The following is a 17,510-nucleotide window of genomic DNA, read 5'->3' on the forward strand; positions in this document are numbered from 1 at the left end:
GGCATGAGCCACCAGCCCGGCCTATAACCCAGGTTTTTGCCCATGCTGGGAAAAGCAGGTCAGGGGCAATAGCAACAGGTCCCACTAAGAGAACCTGCCTGTGCCAGATGTTGTTCTGAGTGTTTTCAGGCACAGAGTCATTTAATCCTCACAATGACTATCCATATCCTCATTTTAGAAAGGAGGAAACTGAGGCATACAGCCTCACTTTAAGAAATGTTCTTAAGTTATAGAGCTTAATAAATACTGGAGCCAGTAGAACCATGTTACGAATATCAAAGAGTGTTCGTGAGAATGAAAGTAGAAAAGTCATGCAAAGGTCATGCCCCTCCATAACCATTAAAGCGGGGGTGGGGAGGGTGAGACAACAGACCACAGAATAATTGTTTTTGTAATTGCACCAGTGACTCATTTAAAATGTGGTCTCTAGGGTGGATTTAAGTCTGCCACTTAGTAGCTGCGACCTTTAGAAAGTTGTTTTACTTCTCCAAGTCTCAGTTTCCTCATCGGAGGAGAGAGATTATGAAGCTTGAACAAAACAATAAATATAAATAATTGAGCTCGGGTCTGGCCCCTGATAAATGCTTGCACACTTATTGGCTGTTATTATTTTGCTTCCACTGTGTTTCTACTCTTTCCCATGAGGGAGAGGACGACCGGTAGAATAGCAAATTAAATTAAACAAAATCTCTGATTAAAACAGTAACATAATCTCATGCAACTGCAACATATGCTTGTAATTGAGAAATTTCCCACAGTATATCATACATTTTATTGCAAATTATTTAATACCAAGAAGAAATTTATCCTAGAAGAATAGAGGAGGCCAGATAGAGAACAACCGATTCTTTGCAATTCAGTTTGCATTTAGCAAGCAGCTTCTGTGTGGCAGGGGTAGTGTCCAGCACTAACAGGGGAGAGGGCAGGTGGCTCACAAGAAGGACCTTATTATGGCTCTTTTAGCCAAAAGTGTGCAAGTCACATCCAGAAGAAAGATTATCTAGCAAAAGAAGACAGGATGTGGAAAGTGATGCAAACATCGCCTGAAAGGGTGAGGCAATGTGTATGGAGTCTTCAGGAAAGTTCCATGTGATGACAGGACTAGTTTGAGCTGCAAAGAAGTGAGAAGTGGATTAAAGGAGGTGAAGAAACCTACAGTAATGAGGCGTTGAGGCTACTTAGGAGACAGGTTTGACAGAGCATCGGGAAATTTGAAATCATTTCAAATCTTTAATACCCCTGATCTCAGTTTTATCTTTTGAAATATATGGCCTAGCATGGGTGGGGAACCTGTAGCCTTGAGGGCACACGTAGCTCTCTGGATCCCCAAGTGTGGCCCTTGACTGAATTGAAACTTCATAGAACACAAGCCTTTATTAAAAGGATTTGTCCTGTGAAATTTTGATTTTGTCAAAAGGCCACACTCAAGGACCTAGAAGGTCACACATGGGCCCAAGGCCGCAGGCTCCCTAACCCTGGATGAGCTTTGCATTCAGACCTGGTTCACATCTCTGTCCTGCAATTATTAGCTGTGTAAACATATCAACATCTTTAAGTTTCCCGAGCCTCAGTTTCCTCATCTGTAAAATGAGGGTAATTCTTGAACTACCTAAGGAGTTAACTGTGAGGCTCCAGTCTGTAAGATCGGGACATGCCAGTTCTTCACGGGCTGTAAAGAGCTCTGTGAGGGTCGGGATTTTGTAGCAGGGTCTGATTTTAAAGGTCCTAGCCCCTGCTGGGACACCCATGTGAAAAATACGTGTAGCAGAAATAGCACATGGAGTGGTGACCTTCCTCATGTAGCACTTTTTTTTTTTAATTCCATGAAACACTTCTGTGTCCTTGGTCATTCTTTTGTAAACCATTTCCTTTTGTTGAAATCTTGAAGTAGCCTTGATGTAGAAACTGGTTGTTGAGGTGAATGAGCCAGTTTATTAAGATCAGCACCTGGTCTTTGGAGAACTGTGGTCCCATCTAGTTCTCACCTGGGATTACAGCTCCCTCCTGCCACCCACCCCCATGAGAAGAACTCTTTCTTAAATACGTTTAATTGACCGCATCTCCATGTTCTGTAATTCTAGCTTGCAAAATAAGCTCTCCTAAATATATCATGTGATGACTACCCCAGCTTGCTATGCTTTCCCTTTCTCACATCTTGGGCTATTTGGAGATGTTTATATGTATTTAATCCCCCCAACAGCCCCAGAGGGAAGGAGGCTGCCACGAGGCTTGTGCGTGCTGCCTGCATTCCCTGGGCTGGAGGGACAAGGTTCACTTCCTTCTGGTTTCCACTCAAGCCACTTCCTTGATTCCCCTTCTTTCTTTTTTTTTTTTTTTTGCAGTTTTTGGCCGGGGCCAGGTTTGAACCCACCACCTCCTGTATACGGGGCCAGTGCCCTACCCCTCGACCCACAGGCACCGCCCATCCCTTCCTTTCTTATGTTCTCATTTGAGTCTCTGCTGCTGCCGATAACCTAATGCTGTCTATTTTATTTGCCATGTTCTTTTCTTACTCTTTGGAAAGTCTAACAACTTGCCCCTTTTCTGTTCCCTACAAAAAGTAAAAGCTAATATAAAGCTGATCTTCAGGTTCTGTGGCCACGGATTTAATCAGTACAATGAGCATTTCTCCACATGGCTGGGGGATGGAGAAGGAGGAAAGAAGCTGTCGCCATAGAACTGTAGTTAGTATATGTTTAAAAATGCAGAAATCATTTTCGTCTTTTTCTTATCTTTGAAGCAATATAGTATATCATACTTTAGGGCTACAATGGACCCCTCCTCCTCTCCTGACATACAGACCCTTAGCCCACACTTTTCTTTTCCAGGACACTTTGCACTCAGAAGTGAAGAATAGGTCAGGAAACCTTTGCTGATGAAAAAAGATACTGATGGGAATATCCCTTCCCTGACACCCTCTCCTTTTTGCCCTTTCCCCCTTCCCTCCGCTCTCCTTCCTCTTCCTCCTCCTTACAATTTGCAAAGCTTTTCAGACACCTTCTCTCTGGGATCACCTTGGCCTCTGGCATCAGGGACTTCAGTTTGGTGCCCTTCTGCCTGTGGCGCCTTTGTTAGTGTTCCAGTCTGGGACCCAGCGAGAGGTCCCCCTTAAGCAATCAGGCAGCTGCTAGCACAATGTTTTGGTGTGATTGCACAGGCTTCCTGTTGTGGAGTTTGGGGAGCGGATCTGATAACTGTCTGAATGGAAACACTTCCCTTACTCCTCTACAGCAGAGAGACATGATGATGTTACCTGAAATCGGAGTCAGCTTCTAGGAGTGAGGACAAAGCACTGTATTTAAAGGAAGCCACAGTGAATGTGCAAAGAGCCTTGGTTTCACCAGCTGGACCTCGTCACAACCAGCTGGACCTCATCGCATAATTTCTTTCAGCTTCAGTTTCCTCCTACCTAAGATGAGGCAATACTATCTCCATTGCGTGATTGCTACAAGTGGGCAATGAGGTCACTTAAATGAAGTGTCAGGTATTTGGGGGGACACTCGGTATGTGGTAGTCACTTCCCTATGGAGAATGTATCTGTTTTGTATACATGTGGTAGACTGTGCCTGCTGAAGTCTGTGTTTTGAGCTGCAGTCTTGTGGTTTATGTTTCCAGTAGAGACTCTGTATTCTGGTTAGGGGCTCATACGTACTTTTGCCCCTAGAGTAAGAGCTCCTGGAGCAAAAGGAGACATAGTGGGCTCACTTACAACGTTCTAGGCAGGGAGACACTGGAGGCAGGGCCAAGAGCTCAGGCTAGAACTAGGCTATCCGGGTCCAAATGCTGTTCCTAAGTTAGTAGCTGTGTGACCTTGGGCAAGTTACTCAGCCTCTCTGTGCTCAGTTTCCTCATTTGTAGAGCATAGAGAAGTTGTAAGATTTAAATAAAACAAATCAATGATATATGTAGAAGGCTTAGGACAGTGCCTGGTCTGGGGTATGCCATTACTTACAACATACATCAGAGTCACCGTACGCTGAATGCTTCCCAAAGGCAAGCTGTCATATGAGCAGTGAAGCCTCCCTCTGTCCCCATCCTTAGCAAGGACCCCAAATAAAGTGTGAACTGTATGTGCTAATAAAAGATAAAGAGCATCAAGTAAAATTTAAGTGCCGGTTTATGGGGGAATATTCCTCTTCTGCTGGAGCCTCTCTTTCTCTCCCATTTGATAATTGCAGGGTTTATGTCTGCGTCTACTTTGGTGGTCAGTTCTGCAGGGACAGGACTATGTCCAGCTTGATTCATGCTGTATCTGTAGCTCCTAGTCTCTGGCATAATAGATTCTAAAAATATGCTTAGCAAATGATACATGGAACACTAGAAAGTGCTATTGAATGTGAGCAGTTTCTAAGAGATATTATTCTTGCATTTAGTAAGGTCGCCATACCAGGCCAGGGCAGGGGCAAGGATACACAAGAACATGACTTCAGTGGGAACATACTGTAGCTTTACAACTGCAGGAAAAAACAAACCTGCAGGTCATGCCTCCTGATTTAGAAAATCATCCCATTATACACAGTGTTAACCCCAAACCTCAGCGTCCAGTTTAGGGCAGAATTTAGGAACAGAAATTGAATGGGAGATTCAGTACGTAAGAACCACACAATAAGGACTGGCTAAATATTGTAAATTATTCTCAGAGCAAACTTTTCTATTAACCATAGCTGTTTTCTTGCCTATTAATTGATGGCCTAAAGGAAACAAGCCCAGAAAGGTTATATAGCGTCGTATTTTTAGAAGTACTTAAGTGACCTCTAGCCACTCCACTCCTTGAGAGTTAGGGCCGTGTCCAGGATGTTTTGTATCTTTGTCGGGCGTATGATCTATGACTGCCTGCCTGGCCCAGTGTCTTTTAGGGAATTCTGCAGATCAAGTGTCAGGTTGTGGCAGGACAATCATCAGCCAGGTTGAAACAGCACTCAAAAATATTTCAGAGTTTGTTAAGAGAGTTTTTCATGGCGCCTCACACCAAAGTTATTTTCCTTTGCCTCTTGGAGTTGTTTTCATAAAGGCAACCCCTCTGTTCCGCACATGACCTCTGACAGTGGATGCCATGGCGGGTTAAGCCTTTCTAACTAAGCAATACATCTTCTTTTAAAGGAAAATCCTTGTAGATCTTTGACTCTAGCCTCGTGAAGCCTTTTCATAACCCAAAGATTGATTATCTCAGATAAAATGTGAAGCGTGGTACAGCTGAAGACATGTACACCGAGTATCAAGACACACTGGGACTTTGAAGCTGTTGTGCTACTGTATAGAGTTTTGTAATTTTAACAAATGACATAACGTTTTATCCTTGAAAATGAAAGTCCCATTTCTTGTTTTTCTTTTTCAACTAGAAAAACAAAGACTATTTTTGCTTTGGGATTGGATTTATTTTAGGCCTATTTGTTGATTTTTGGATGTGTTACAAGCCCTTGTGGGGCAAGGGAAGGTCTGGAGTCAAAGAACCGAGGATCGAATCCTTTTGGCACCACCCAGCACATACACTGGGGGCAAATCTCTCAGTTCCTTACCTAATGAGTGGGAGTGACAGCTCTACCTTACAGGTAGTTTGTAGCATGTGCTGGGAAACATTAATTTTTAAATCTAGGTTTAGGTTGTTTTTAAACATAACTATCCGCAGAAAGAAATCTGGCTTAAGCCAGCAAACCAGAGTCTTGGTCCTTTGACCTTTTAGTTTTAAACAGCTAAACTTGAAAACAGAAATTTAGACCTGATGAATGAGTAAAGAAAAGGGAATGTAGGGTGGGGCCTGTGGCTCAGTGGGTAGGGCACCAGCCACATATACTGAGGGTGGCAGGTTCAAACCCAGCCCTGGCCAAACTGCAGCAACCAACAAAAATAGCCAGGCATTGTGGCGGGTGCCTGTAGTCCCAGCTACTCGGGAGGCTGAGGCAAAAGAATCACCTAAGCCCCAGAGTTGGGGTTGCTGTGAGCAGTGTGACACCAAGGCACTCTACCAAGGGCGATAAAGTGAGACTCTGTCTCTACAAAAAACAAACAACAACAACAACAACAAAAAAGGGAATATACATATATATGTACACACATACACATATATGTGTATTTATACACACAAACATACACGCACACTCCATGGAGTACTACTCAGCCATACAAAGGAATGACATTATATCTTTTGTAGCAACTTGGAACTAGAGACCATTATCCTAAGGGAAATATCTCAGAAATGGAAAAACAAATACTACATGTTCTCAGTTATAAGTGGTAACTAAATCGGAAATATATGGTCATAAAGTGGTGCACTGGGCACTGAAAATTAAGAAGGGGGTTAAAGGGGTGAGAAATTAAAATCTACCTTTTGGTACAATGTACATTATTCCGGTGACAGGTGCACTGAGAAACTTGACTTGAGCATGACACAGTTCATGCATGTAACAAAGAGAAAGAGTAAAAGCAACTTAGAACTGAAAAGATTGGTGGGGGGAGATCACCCAGTCCAGCACCCTCGACATACACATGACAAAACTGAAGGTCAGAAATATGAAGGGCTTTGCCTACGGCCGTGTGGTGAGTAATGATTGGGCACTGAACGGAAACCAGGAGTCGGGGTGCCTGGTCTCAGGCTTTTTCAGCTATATTGTCATGACTTTAAGCAAAGAGCTGCATGGATTTGTTGTGATATAATCATTTTTGTTTCTAGTGTCAACCCATGTTGATATTCTGTATTCCAGAAAAATGTATTTAGAACAAAAGAAGAAAATGGCAACTATAACTATTTGACCAGAGCAGAATTATAGAGCAGAGCATCTTAGAGTTTGGATATAGCTCAGAAAACTGAAGCTCAGGGAGGTGGACACCAGCCTGGACTGATGCATGGACACGTGGCGCCAGAACTCCCGATTATCCATCCTTCCCCCCCTATCACAGCTGCTTCATTTTAATGGGAAAATAGAAATGTAGCTCTTTGAGGAAAGATCACATATATTACATGTGGTTTGAAACCTTCACAGTGGCAGGTACACTGCCCGTTAGTTTCTCTAAATGCCTTCTAAATTGTATGAACAATAAAAAAACTTTTACCAGAATTTTCAGTATAGGGGGTAGATAGGATTTAAAGGTAACTGCACCTATGCAGTCAGCATCCTGACTCATACACAGAACATGGCCAGCATTCCAGAAGCCTCCTGAATACCACACTCACGGTCCACTTATCCTCTCTTCTAACAGCATAAATGAGCTTTTTCCTGTTTTTATACATTCCGTACAAATGGAATAACATAGTAGGTACTCATTTGTGTCTGGCCCCTTTTGGAGCATATTCTGATGTTGGTTTGGGTGCATAGGAAGTGTGATACTAAATTGGGAAGCCCTCAGTGAAGGTAAAATAAAAAAAGTCTTCTGCATCTTGGCATTTCATTTTGCTAGAAAGCTGGTATCAACAGAGCAGCTGATTAGCAAGAGTACGTAGGTATGATTAGGTCGGAACTTGTCCTTGTCATCAAGACTTTTGTATCTGAAATGATTCACTACATTTTATACCAAATTATAATTTTCAGTTAGGCCAAATGATGTAAATAATACAAAATCGAGGAGAGTAAGAAATAAATCCTCTCCTGCTAATTTTTTAAGATAAATTTTTTTTTTTTTGTCATGGTATGTTCAGAAAAAAATAAATGATACATTTTCTAAATAAATAGAAACTCCTGAATAAAGATTCCAGATGATTCTGTTTTAGTTATCTTTGCATTTCTACTGTCTAACTAAATGTCTGGCACATAGTAGGCACTTACTAAATGGTGACCGCTAGATTAAATGAATGATTAAGTCAGTAAAGTGAGATGGCGAAGACATTCCAACGGTACCATCAGAGTAAAGAGCGATCAATACGAGGAGCCTTAAGTCTTTGCAGATGATGGAAGACAGTTTGGGAAGCGGTTGCCCTGGGGATTTGGAATCGGGCAGTTGTAATCCTCTAGTTCTTGTGGTGGAAGAGACTGATGATGATCACTTTTTAAATCTTCTTCTTTTTGTAATGGAGTTCCTGAATAGTAACAAGTCACCTGGCTATGTGGCTAGACACAATATTCTCTGCATCCTTTGGCTCTATAATACCGTGTTCTTATCAGTGGGAACTGAGCAGAAGTGATGTGGCATCTTCTGGATCTTACTTTTAAAAAATCATTTCTGGGCTCGGCGCCTGTGGCTCAAGCGGCTAAGGCGCCAGCCACATACACCTAAGGTGGTGGGTTCGAATCCCCAGCCCGGGCCCGCCAAACAACAAGGATGGCTGCAACCAAAAAGTGGCCAGGTGTTGTGGAGGGCGCCTGTGGTCCCAGCTGCTTGGGAGGCTGAGGCAGGAGACTCACTTGAGCCCAGGAGTTGGAGGTTGCTGTGAGCGTGATGCCATGGCACTCTACCCAGGGGGATAGCTTGGGGCTCCGTCTCAAAAAATAAAAAATAAAAAATCATTTCTACTGACTGGGAAATGATCACATTAGAATAATTAACAAGAGACCAGAAATGAGACATTTATTGGTAGCCCAGTCTGCCCACTCACCTCTGGACTGTTAGGTGAGAGAGAAACACATTTTTGTCTTATGAAGACGTTATGTTTTAGAGTAAGGGGATCCTTCTGCATCCTAATCAATATAGAAACTTGTACCAGAAGTGGGGTGTTACCACACACAAAAAGCTAAATTTTGTGTCACTGAATAGCGACAGGCAGAGGGTGACATATGTAGAGTATTTTAGCTAGGAACATTTGTAACATTTGTTATTATGCACTATATGATTTGCCAAATATTTACCCACCCTAACTTGTAAGACAAGCCATGTGCCCAATGTTGGTTTGGGTGCATAGGAAGTGTGATCTTCTTTAGCTCAAGAAGAAAAATACTCAGAATATAAGTATATTTTTGCTAGTCCGCACTACTTTTAGCAATGAATTATAAGAGGAAAGGAAAGTCATGCAATTGTCAGCCAGTAAGCAGAGTCAGGAATACAGCTCTGATAAGGGAAGTTCTTTTTACCTGTGGTTTGCAATCTGATGTGATTGGAAATCTGTTCACATCCCCAGACAGATTTGGCAATGAGTTTGATGATGGAGGTCTTCCTCATGCACTTTCTGTTAACTGTTCTCTTTGGCCAGATAATGGTCAGAGACCATTCAATAAAAGAGGAGACCTGGCTTAAGAACTGTGACCAGTTACTTTGAGTATTGTCACTTTCACATAGAAGCCAATAAATTATAACCCTACCTGAAGATGAGGATGAGTGTTATGTATTTAAAAGAAGAAGTGTGTGCCTGGACATTGGGAGGAGGTATAGACAGGCAGGAGCTAATTCTCTACCCTAGTGATCATTCTTCCTTTCTTTAGCTAACATAATGGACCCCTAACTCTACCAAGTTTTGGCAGGGGGCATGATTGCCTACCTAGTGACTATTAATATATTCCCTCAGCCTTCTTCATGACTAGGAGTTGCTATGTGACTCAGTTCTAGCCAGGAGTATGTGAATGGGAGTTTTGCAGGTGTTGGAAAATCATTGGCTATTTGCTCCCTTCCCCTCCCCACAACTGGTTGAGAAATAGGCAACAAATGGAGCTGCACATACTTGACAGTAGAGCCTCCTCACCTGGATAATGCCACCCACTTCTGGGCTGGTACCTGCAAGAAAAATAAACTTCTGTCTTGTGTTGGCCCCTCTATGTTTTGTGTGTCTTTTTTTTCAGCAACTTAACCTGTAGTCTAATGAACACACAGGCTTTTGTACACCATTGGGTTCAGTATCAGAGAAGAGAAACAACTTTAAATATTTTAAATGGAAAAGGATTTAATCAAGGCATCCAGCACTTACAACATCACTAGGAGGGCTGAGGAAGCTGGTTATAGAGAACCACTGCATTAGACCAACCTTCCTAATGCCTCGAACCTTTAATACAGTTCCTCATGTTGTGGTGACCCCCCCATAAAATTATTTTCGTTGCTACTTCATAACTGTAATTTTGCTACTGTGATGAATTGTAATATAAACATCTGATATACAGGATGTATTTAGGCGACCCCTGGGAAAGGGTCATTCAATCCCCAAAGGGGTCGCAACCCACAGGTTGAGAACTGCTGGTCTAATGTCATCCAAGAATGCCCACAACACCATACTACAACTACATTTGAGACCAGTGATGGAGATTGGCCAGGATCCAGAACCTGCTGCTGCCAGCACAGCTCTGGGTGTCTACAGAGCAGGCTCTGGAACGTGGCCCCAGGAATCTTAGTCTGCCTGTCAGGAGAAATAGCCAAGAAAAGGACAGAAAGGTGGTCTCCACCTCACTTCTGTCCTCTCTATCTCCATGTCACCCTTGTGGGTATTGTAGGTCCACCCTTGTAGGACCCCATTTCCTTCCAGAACCCCACTGCAAAGAGATCTGGGAAATGTTAGGTCTTTGCAACCTTCCAATGGGAGTGAATGGAAATTGAGTGAAAAAAAACCATAGTTCCAGCACTCAGTTGCCTCATCTCTAAAATGGAGATGGTATGTTACCCACCTCCAAGGGTTATTGGAAGAATGAGATGGGATTTAATCTATGTGAAGTACAAATATATGTTGGCACGTATTAAAAACTCACAGAATTATAGTGACTAAATGATGACATCATTTAGGTACTTAAAATATCAGACCCGTTTGCCACATTCTAGTGTCTTTCACCAAAATCATTGCTTGGTTAGGAAGTGATAAGTTTGATGAGCTTCTTTAATGTTAAGAATATAAAAGCAGCAACTTTTCTATTATTATAAAAGCTACCACGGAAACAACTTTCCTTAGTGAATGCTCACAAAAGTGAGAACACTCATGGTTTGATGATAGGGATAGGGCTGGAGAAGGGAGAAGGGGTCCCGTCACCTGCACTGTCTTAGAGGGTCAGCATTCTCTTTTGGAGGATTTTAATCTGGGCGAGGCATTACCGGACTTGTGTGTTTTGGGAAGCTCTTTCTGGTGGGACAGGTAGGGCAGCAGAAGGGGGCTAGAGGAGGAAGTTAGTGGGCAGTTGCAATAATTTAGTTGAGTGGTGGCAGCGGCTTAGACCACTAGAATAGCTCTGGGAAGGGAGACAGTTTGGGAGGTGTCCTCAGCAGGACTTGGCGACTGCTATCTCAGAATCCTGTCACGGAAACTTTGAAGTAATAGAATAAATTTATGTTTCTCAGTTAATATGTTCAAAATGCCTGTAGGTGCTTCTGGATACTTATTACCTGGTGTGGATTAAAAGCCTGATTATGAGTCATGTAATTGAATGAAGGGAAAGGAAGATGATGTCATCTTTTGTTGCTTTAGAACCACAGGGGAAGCAAATATTATATAAGGTTTTTTGATGATCTGGGTTCAAAGTTGTCCAACAGTTAGTTAACAGCTGAGTGTGGAAGGCTTTCAAAGCTAAATTATGCTGCATTGTCACATATCAGTGACCGAAATGTTGGTAAATGGCTCTTTGTTACACGACCAGATAGTTTAATGACTTAGACATTTTACTTATTAGGGCTGCCCTAACAAGATACCTCACACACAGAGGGCTCATGTCAAAGCATGAACGATGGTCTGGCTGCCTGTGCTGAGGATAATCTTACTTCATTGTTATTTCATTGATCTGTTCGGATCTTCAGTGAAGGACACCCACACTATGATGGTAGTATTCCTGTGGTTTCTTTTCAAAGGAGTTGATTATAAATATCAAATGTGGTATGCCTTGCTTGAAAATCAGTGATGCCTGAAGTAATTATAGGACATTGCAAAATTACAGGGATAGATATTCAGGTCAAGTGAAAAAGAGGCTGTTCATTTGTCCAGCATAGAGTTCCTGTCAGCTCTGCGCCCACGTCACTGGTGGCCAATGTTGGTCTTGTCCGTATCATTACAGGTAAAAGGTCAGGCACATTCCAACTTCCTTTAGTATTTCCTGTGCGGTCTAAAAATACACTGGGAGAAAGTTGGCCGAGTTCAAAGGGTAGGAGGAATCTACTTCATTCGGAGAAGCAGAGGCTGGACTCTGTTCACTCAGTGTTTAACACTGGCTTAGTAACAGAAATGAAATCCTTTAAACAACTCTAAAGTGTTTGATTTGATTAAAAACTAGTGATTAGATTTGGTGCCTATTAAGATGTCCCTGGTTCTTTTCCTTCCACTCTGATAATCTGAGTGAGTTTTCATCTTCCCAATCCTCCTTGTATCTAGCGAAAAGAATACCGTTCTGAATAAGCATGGCTCTCTGAGAAAGTATCTTTCAACCTGACACTTTTTAGAAATTTAATTCCTAAAGATGTCACATGTCTGTGAGTTTTGCTCATAATTTAGCAAATTTAATTTATTTAATATATATTTCTTGAATGCCTAGTATATGTGTCATGCTTCTGAGCAGTCGAAATTCTTCAAGCACATGCTCTCCTGAGGACAGATTGCCTTGAATCTTCCCGATCTTCATGTTACAGGTGGGGAAACCGACAGCTGTCCAAGCAGGAGAAATGAGGGGGGCACCTGACCTGTTCCCGGGAGGAGCCAGGTGAGTTGTTTCCCAACCCACCCTCCTCATTAGTCACTTACATGTCACATATAATTACATGACTCAGCTAAATAAAAAATAGCTGCAACACATAAAATGTTACATAGGTATTAATAGGTATTCTTAAACAATCTGACAGTATTCTTATGCTTTACCAAGTTCTTAAAAAGATACAAGTTTGGATTAGATTTTCTAAAAGAATACACAAAGAAACAGGAGCTAGATTGAAAAATAAAGCAAGCTAATTTCTAATAGCTTTTCAACTTTTTGCTTATTAATAACTAACTTTGATCGTAGCCAAAAGGCCAAGAAGCGATACTAACAGCTTACTAAAATTCTTAAGGAATCTATCTCCAGCTTTTAAATCACAGAAAGAAGATACAAGGAAAAAAAAAAGTAGGAAAATTTAGAAGTCTGATACGGAGTTCCTTAAACAGTGTGATCAAAGGCATCAACTTTTCTTAAGCTTGATAGTCACAACTAAAATCCTTAAATGTCAATTTTCTAGTTCAATCCCACCCCAGATTTATACTATATTTTTCCTTTCAATTGCAAAGACGTTCATGTCCATTTTCCTAATTAAAAAAACCCCACTTGTCATAATATAAGGTATATAGAATGGAAAACAGCAGATTACCACGTCCACCCTGCCTTCGACCAATCCCACCTGGGAAGCAGTCCCTGTTCATAGTTTGGTGGCACTTTCCTGATGCTTTTCTCTGAATTTGCCAGCAATTCTCTTTCTAAAATGCTACTGTCTTTTGAGAAGAGAATATTTGCAATCTACTTAAGTGAGAAAGACCCCGAAGATGGAAGAAAAAGTAGAAGGTAAAAGTAAATTCATATTGGACTAAATAAGATCTCCTCATAACACTTTTGTTTCCAGGATTAGATTTAGAGTTTCCTTGTAGTCTGCTTTGGACTGAATTCTGTCTATCTAAAGTTCATATATTGAAGCCCTAAGCCTTAATGAAACTTTATTCAGAGATAGGGCCTATAAAGTATTAATTAAGGTTAAATAAGGTCTCAAGGGTGGGGCCCTGATCGGATGGGATTAATATCCTTATAAGGAGAGACACCAGCGTGCCGCATGCTGGCTGGCTCTCTGTGCCTGTACTGGGAAGAGGTCGTGTGAGTGTCCAGCGTGAAGTGGCTGCTGCCTACAGGCCAGGAAGATGCGTGTCACTGGGAACCCATCAGGCTGGGGCCCTGACCTCTCAGACTTCTACCTCCAGAAACAAATGTCTTTTGTTTAGGCCATCAAGTCCGTGGTAGGTTTTGTTATGAGCGGACTAATACTGTTTCTCCTTGGTGGCCGGGCATGTGGAGAGAGCTTCTGTGAGCCCTGACTTTTCTCCACCACGTGGAAGGGCAGGAAAGTGACACACACCAGCTGAGTGCCGTTCAGACACGTAGACCAGACAGTGTGTGAAAGGAGGAAGAAGAAGACTCGTCCCAGAGGGACAACACCAAGACAGTGGGGCAAAGGCAGGAGAAATGGACACTGACAGGAAACAGGCTACCACCAAGATGACCAGAATCCTCTCTCTTTTCTACTTGTCATGACAGAGCCAGTGCATCTTCCAGAACCAAATGACCCCAGTCAACTCTAATAATATCTTCATATGTTGAAAAAAAAAATCCCTGAACCCAGGTCCTCTGCGTGTTCAGTTCCCAGAGGACTGTTCTCTACTGGAAAGGAGACCAGAAGTCCCCCAAGCCAAGGAAGGGAAGAGTTTTTATGGCATTCCTGCCCCAGCCAAGGATGCAATGGGGCAGATAGGATGAGGCACATCCAGGCAGCGTCACTGAAACCAAAAGAATGGGACAGCCTTATATTTTCAATTATTCTTTTGATATTTTCCTGTTTAAAAAAGATCTAAAGCGGAGTGTGGTGTCTACACCTGTAATCCCAGACTCTGGGAGGCTGGGGTAGAGGAATTGCTTGAGGCCAGGAGTTTGAGATGAGTGTAGTGAGACCTAGTCTCTACAAAAACCAAACCAAAACAAAACATCAGCTGGCTGTGGTGCCACCCACCTGTAGTCCCTTGGGAGGCTAAGATGGGAGGATTCTTGGAGCTTGGGAGTGCCAGGCTGCAGTGAGCTATTACCTAGCACCATTGTACTCTATCCCTCCAGCCTGTGACACATTAAGACCCTGTTGCTAAAACTTCAAACCTGACCTGACCAAACCTAACCCCCTCCCCCAAATCCCAAAGATTTAAAAAGGTATTTCCATAAACAATGAAAATTCCATGCCCCCCCTTTAAAAAGTGTCAACACAGAATGATGTCTTGGTTGGTTATACAGGAACCCCAACTGATTTCCAGGCTAGACCAGTCTGTTTCTATGTTATTTTTAAAAAGAAAAATTATTTTAATGAAGTATATAAGGAAATTAGTATACTTACTTCCGAAAAATATTAACTTTTATTCAATAATCTTTTAGATTTTATTCCATCTCTTTTTCTGTATAAGTTCAACTCTTATTTTTCATTAATCCGAAAAAATATTTTTTATTTTTTTGCTTATTAAACTGAGTTTGATCTGTTTTAGAATATTAATGTTTTCTCATGTGTTTATTTCCATTTTTGTTGATGTTATTTCATTGACTTTTATATTTCACTTTGAATAGTTTTTTTGTTATTTCCCTCACATGAAATTTAATGATGTTTAATGTAATTCCTGTTTCATTTTATTCCTAATAACAAAAAAACTATAGTTCTAAAAAACCCTAACAAGCAAAATGTATTATTTAGATAATGTTTTAACTCTTCTAAGTGGCGTTCTCTCTGTCTTCTTATTCCATCCTCAGTTGAACCCCTGGCAATGGAGTTGGTAATTACTATTTATCTCCACTTGTCAGATGAAGGAAACAAAAGCCCAACAATTTAATTGAATAACATGTTTAAGATTTAATAGTTTATAAGCAACAAAGTAAATCTTATGACAAATTTTAAAACTAAAGTACTTTAATAATAATGTAGACAGTCTACCTTGAGAAGACTGGCCAAAATGACCACAGAGACAGTTTTGATCTGACCTGTACCCTGGACATGGTCACCATGGCTCCTGGATGTGGGGAGGTCACTGAGTGTAGATGTGTGGCTCTGAGGGATATGGCCTTGGGTTCCAAACTTGTTTAAAGATTTGACTTAATCTTTAATCATAAATGCTATGATTTATGTTTGTTTCAAAGCTTGAGTCCGGGGCTTTCCTGACATCTCTGAAGACCATAGACTTCTCTGTGGAGAGCCATCCAGAACATGTGACAGCACTAAGGTGTTAAGGAAAGATGGATGTGTGTACTCTGTATTGATTTTTTATGGATTCCAGGGTGTGTAATCTGCCATCCTTTTTTGTTCCTTGGCTCTTTTGCTGAATTCTTAATTAAATTTGTAACATACATTAACAGCAGTGGAAAAATGAACTGTCTAAGATAGTTATTATACACTGGTTCATGTTGCCAGGGTAGGCAGCACATCCATTTTCCTGCCACCTCAAAGATGGGAAGTGCGATGTTTTGTACATTCTTGTGCCTGCTTATTAATCCGGATGGACACAAAGTAAAAGAAGTTGTGGGTGAGGTGGTAAACCACATCTCAACTTCCCATCCACAGTGATTCATTGAGAGCCCTCTTCCCAATGCATTGGTCCGATAGGCAAACGAATCACATTTTAGCCTCATGAAGATTTTCATTCATCAGTAAAACGTTTATTAATGTTTTGCCAAATGTTCCAAATCACAAACTACCTTTGTTATTTTTTGTCACAGTTCAAATAGAACACCATATAATACATTAAGTTTCTCTACTTCATCCAATTTCTGTGAAAAATTCACAAAATATTAAACAAATGAAACCAAGCATAAAAACCTCTATCAGATTCCACATGGTATTTATTTGGATTTGGGTATGATCTTTTGTAGGACGCTGCCTATTTTGGAGGAAGCCATCATTTCCCCTTTCTATGCATGCACTCCCCCATTTCAGAGTCTTTTGTCTGTGAATTGAGAGAGTTGAATGGGGTCATGGAAGACTCTAGGTCTTGGTTTTCTGGCCCTTTGTAGCTTCCATCTCTGACATTCTTCTTACTCCCAAGAAAGGCAAAGACTCACTACGACTCACCAAAGGATCAGAGGGGAAAGATTGTAGTTTCTCCTGTTTCAAAGCCAGGGAGAAAGTCAACAGCTATTGAGTGCCCACCAAGCATTGTGCTCACCCTGGAGACACAGAGGCAAATAATCAGGACGGCCCAGAATCAATTACTGTTTAGAGGAGGTTATCTGGATGATGGCAAGGAAGACAGCGTGAGGGCAGAAGATTTGCACATACTTGATATGTTTGCTTAGACTGAAAAACAATGCATTTTCAGCCTCCCAAATCTAGAGTAAGGGACCAGGCAGCTCCTGCTTTATTAAGATCCTTGGTAGAAAAAAAAATATATATATATGTATACACACATATTTGTGTGTGCATTATTTATTTATTTATTTTTATTTCAGATTAGTATGAGGGAAACAAATGATTAGGTTACAACATTTGTGTTTGTAAGGCAAAAATCTTTGGTAGAATGTTAACGGGGGGGGGGTCGAGGGTGGGGGGTGGGGAGCAGCAGAGGGGAAGCCATGCAGAAAAGGAAAAGAGAAAATCATGTCCCAAAGTATGTATATGATTGTAGTTTACATTTTAATAAACGCAGAGCAGGTATGTTTAAAAACGATGAATGATTATTAGAATTGGAAGTGACCTTAGAAGTCACTGGACTTAGGGGTGCCCTAGTGTACCTCAGAACTGTTGGGAATTAGTACAATAACTATATAAATGCACAGATCCTGTACTGAAGGCCAACACACCTGAACCCCCAGGTGACTCCAAAATACACTGACGTCTGAGAATCACCTGTTTGTCTAATTTTCTTGTTTTGTAGAGGAGGAAACTGGCACACAGAAGGGTTAACATACTCATCCAAGGTCGTATCAATTCCCTTTCCA

General features: G+C 41.5%; 1 pseudogene; it reads left to right on the forward strand.

The window, feature by feature from the left end:
* Window positions 1–13,327: 13,327 nt before the first annotated feature.
* The window catches only part of LOC100959350, a 17,607-nt pseudogene continuing 13,424 nt past the window's right edge, over window positions 13,328–17,510 (forward strand).

This window comes from Otolemur garnettii, unplaced genomic scaffold, assembly GCF_000181295.1.
Source record: "Otolemur garnettii isolate 467f Iridium unplaced genomic scaffold, OtoGar3 scaffold00070, whole genome shotgun sequence".
Classification (NCBI taxonomy): Eukaryota; Metazoa; Chordata; class Mammalia; order Primates; family Galagidae; genus Otolemur; species Otolemur garnettii.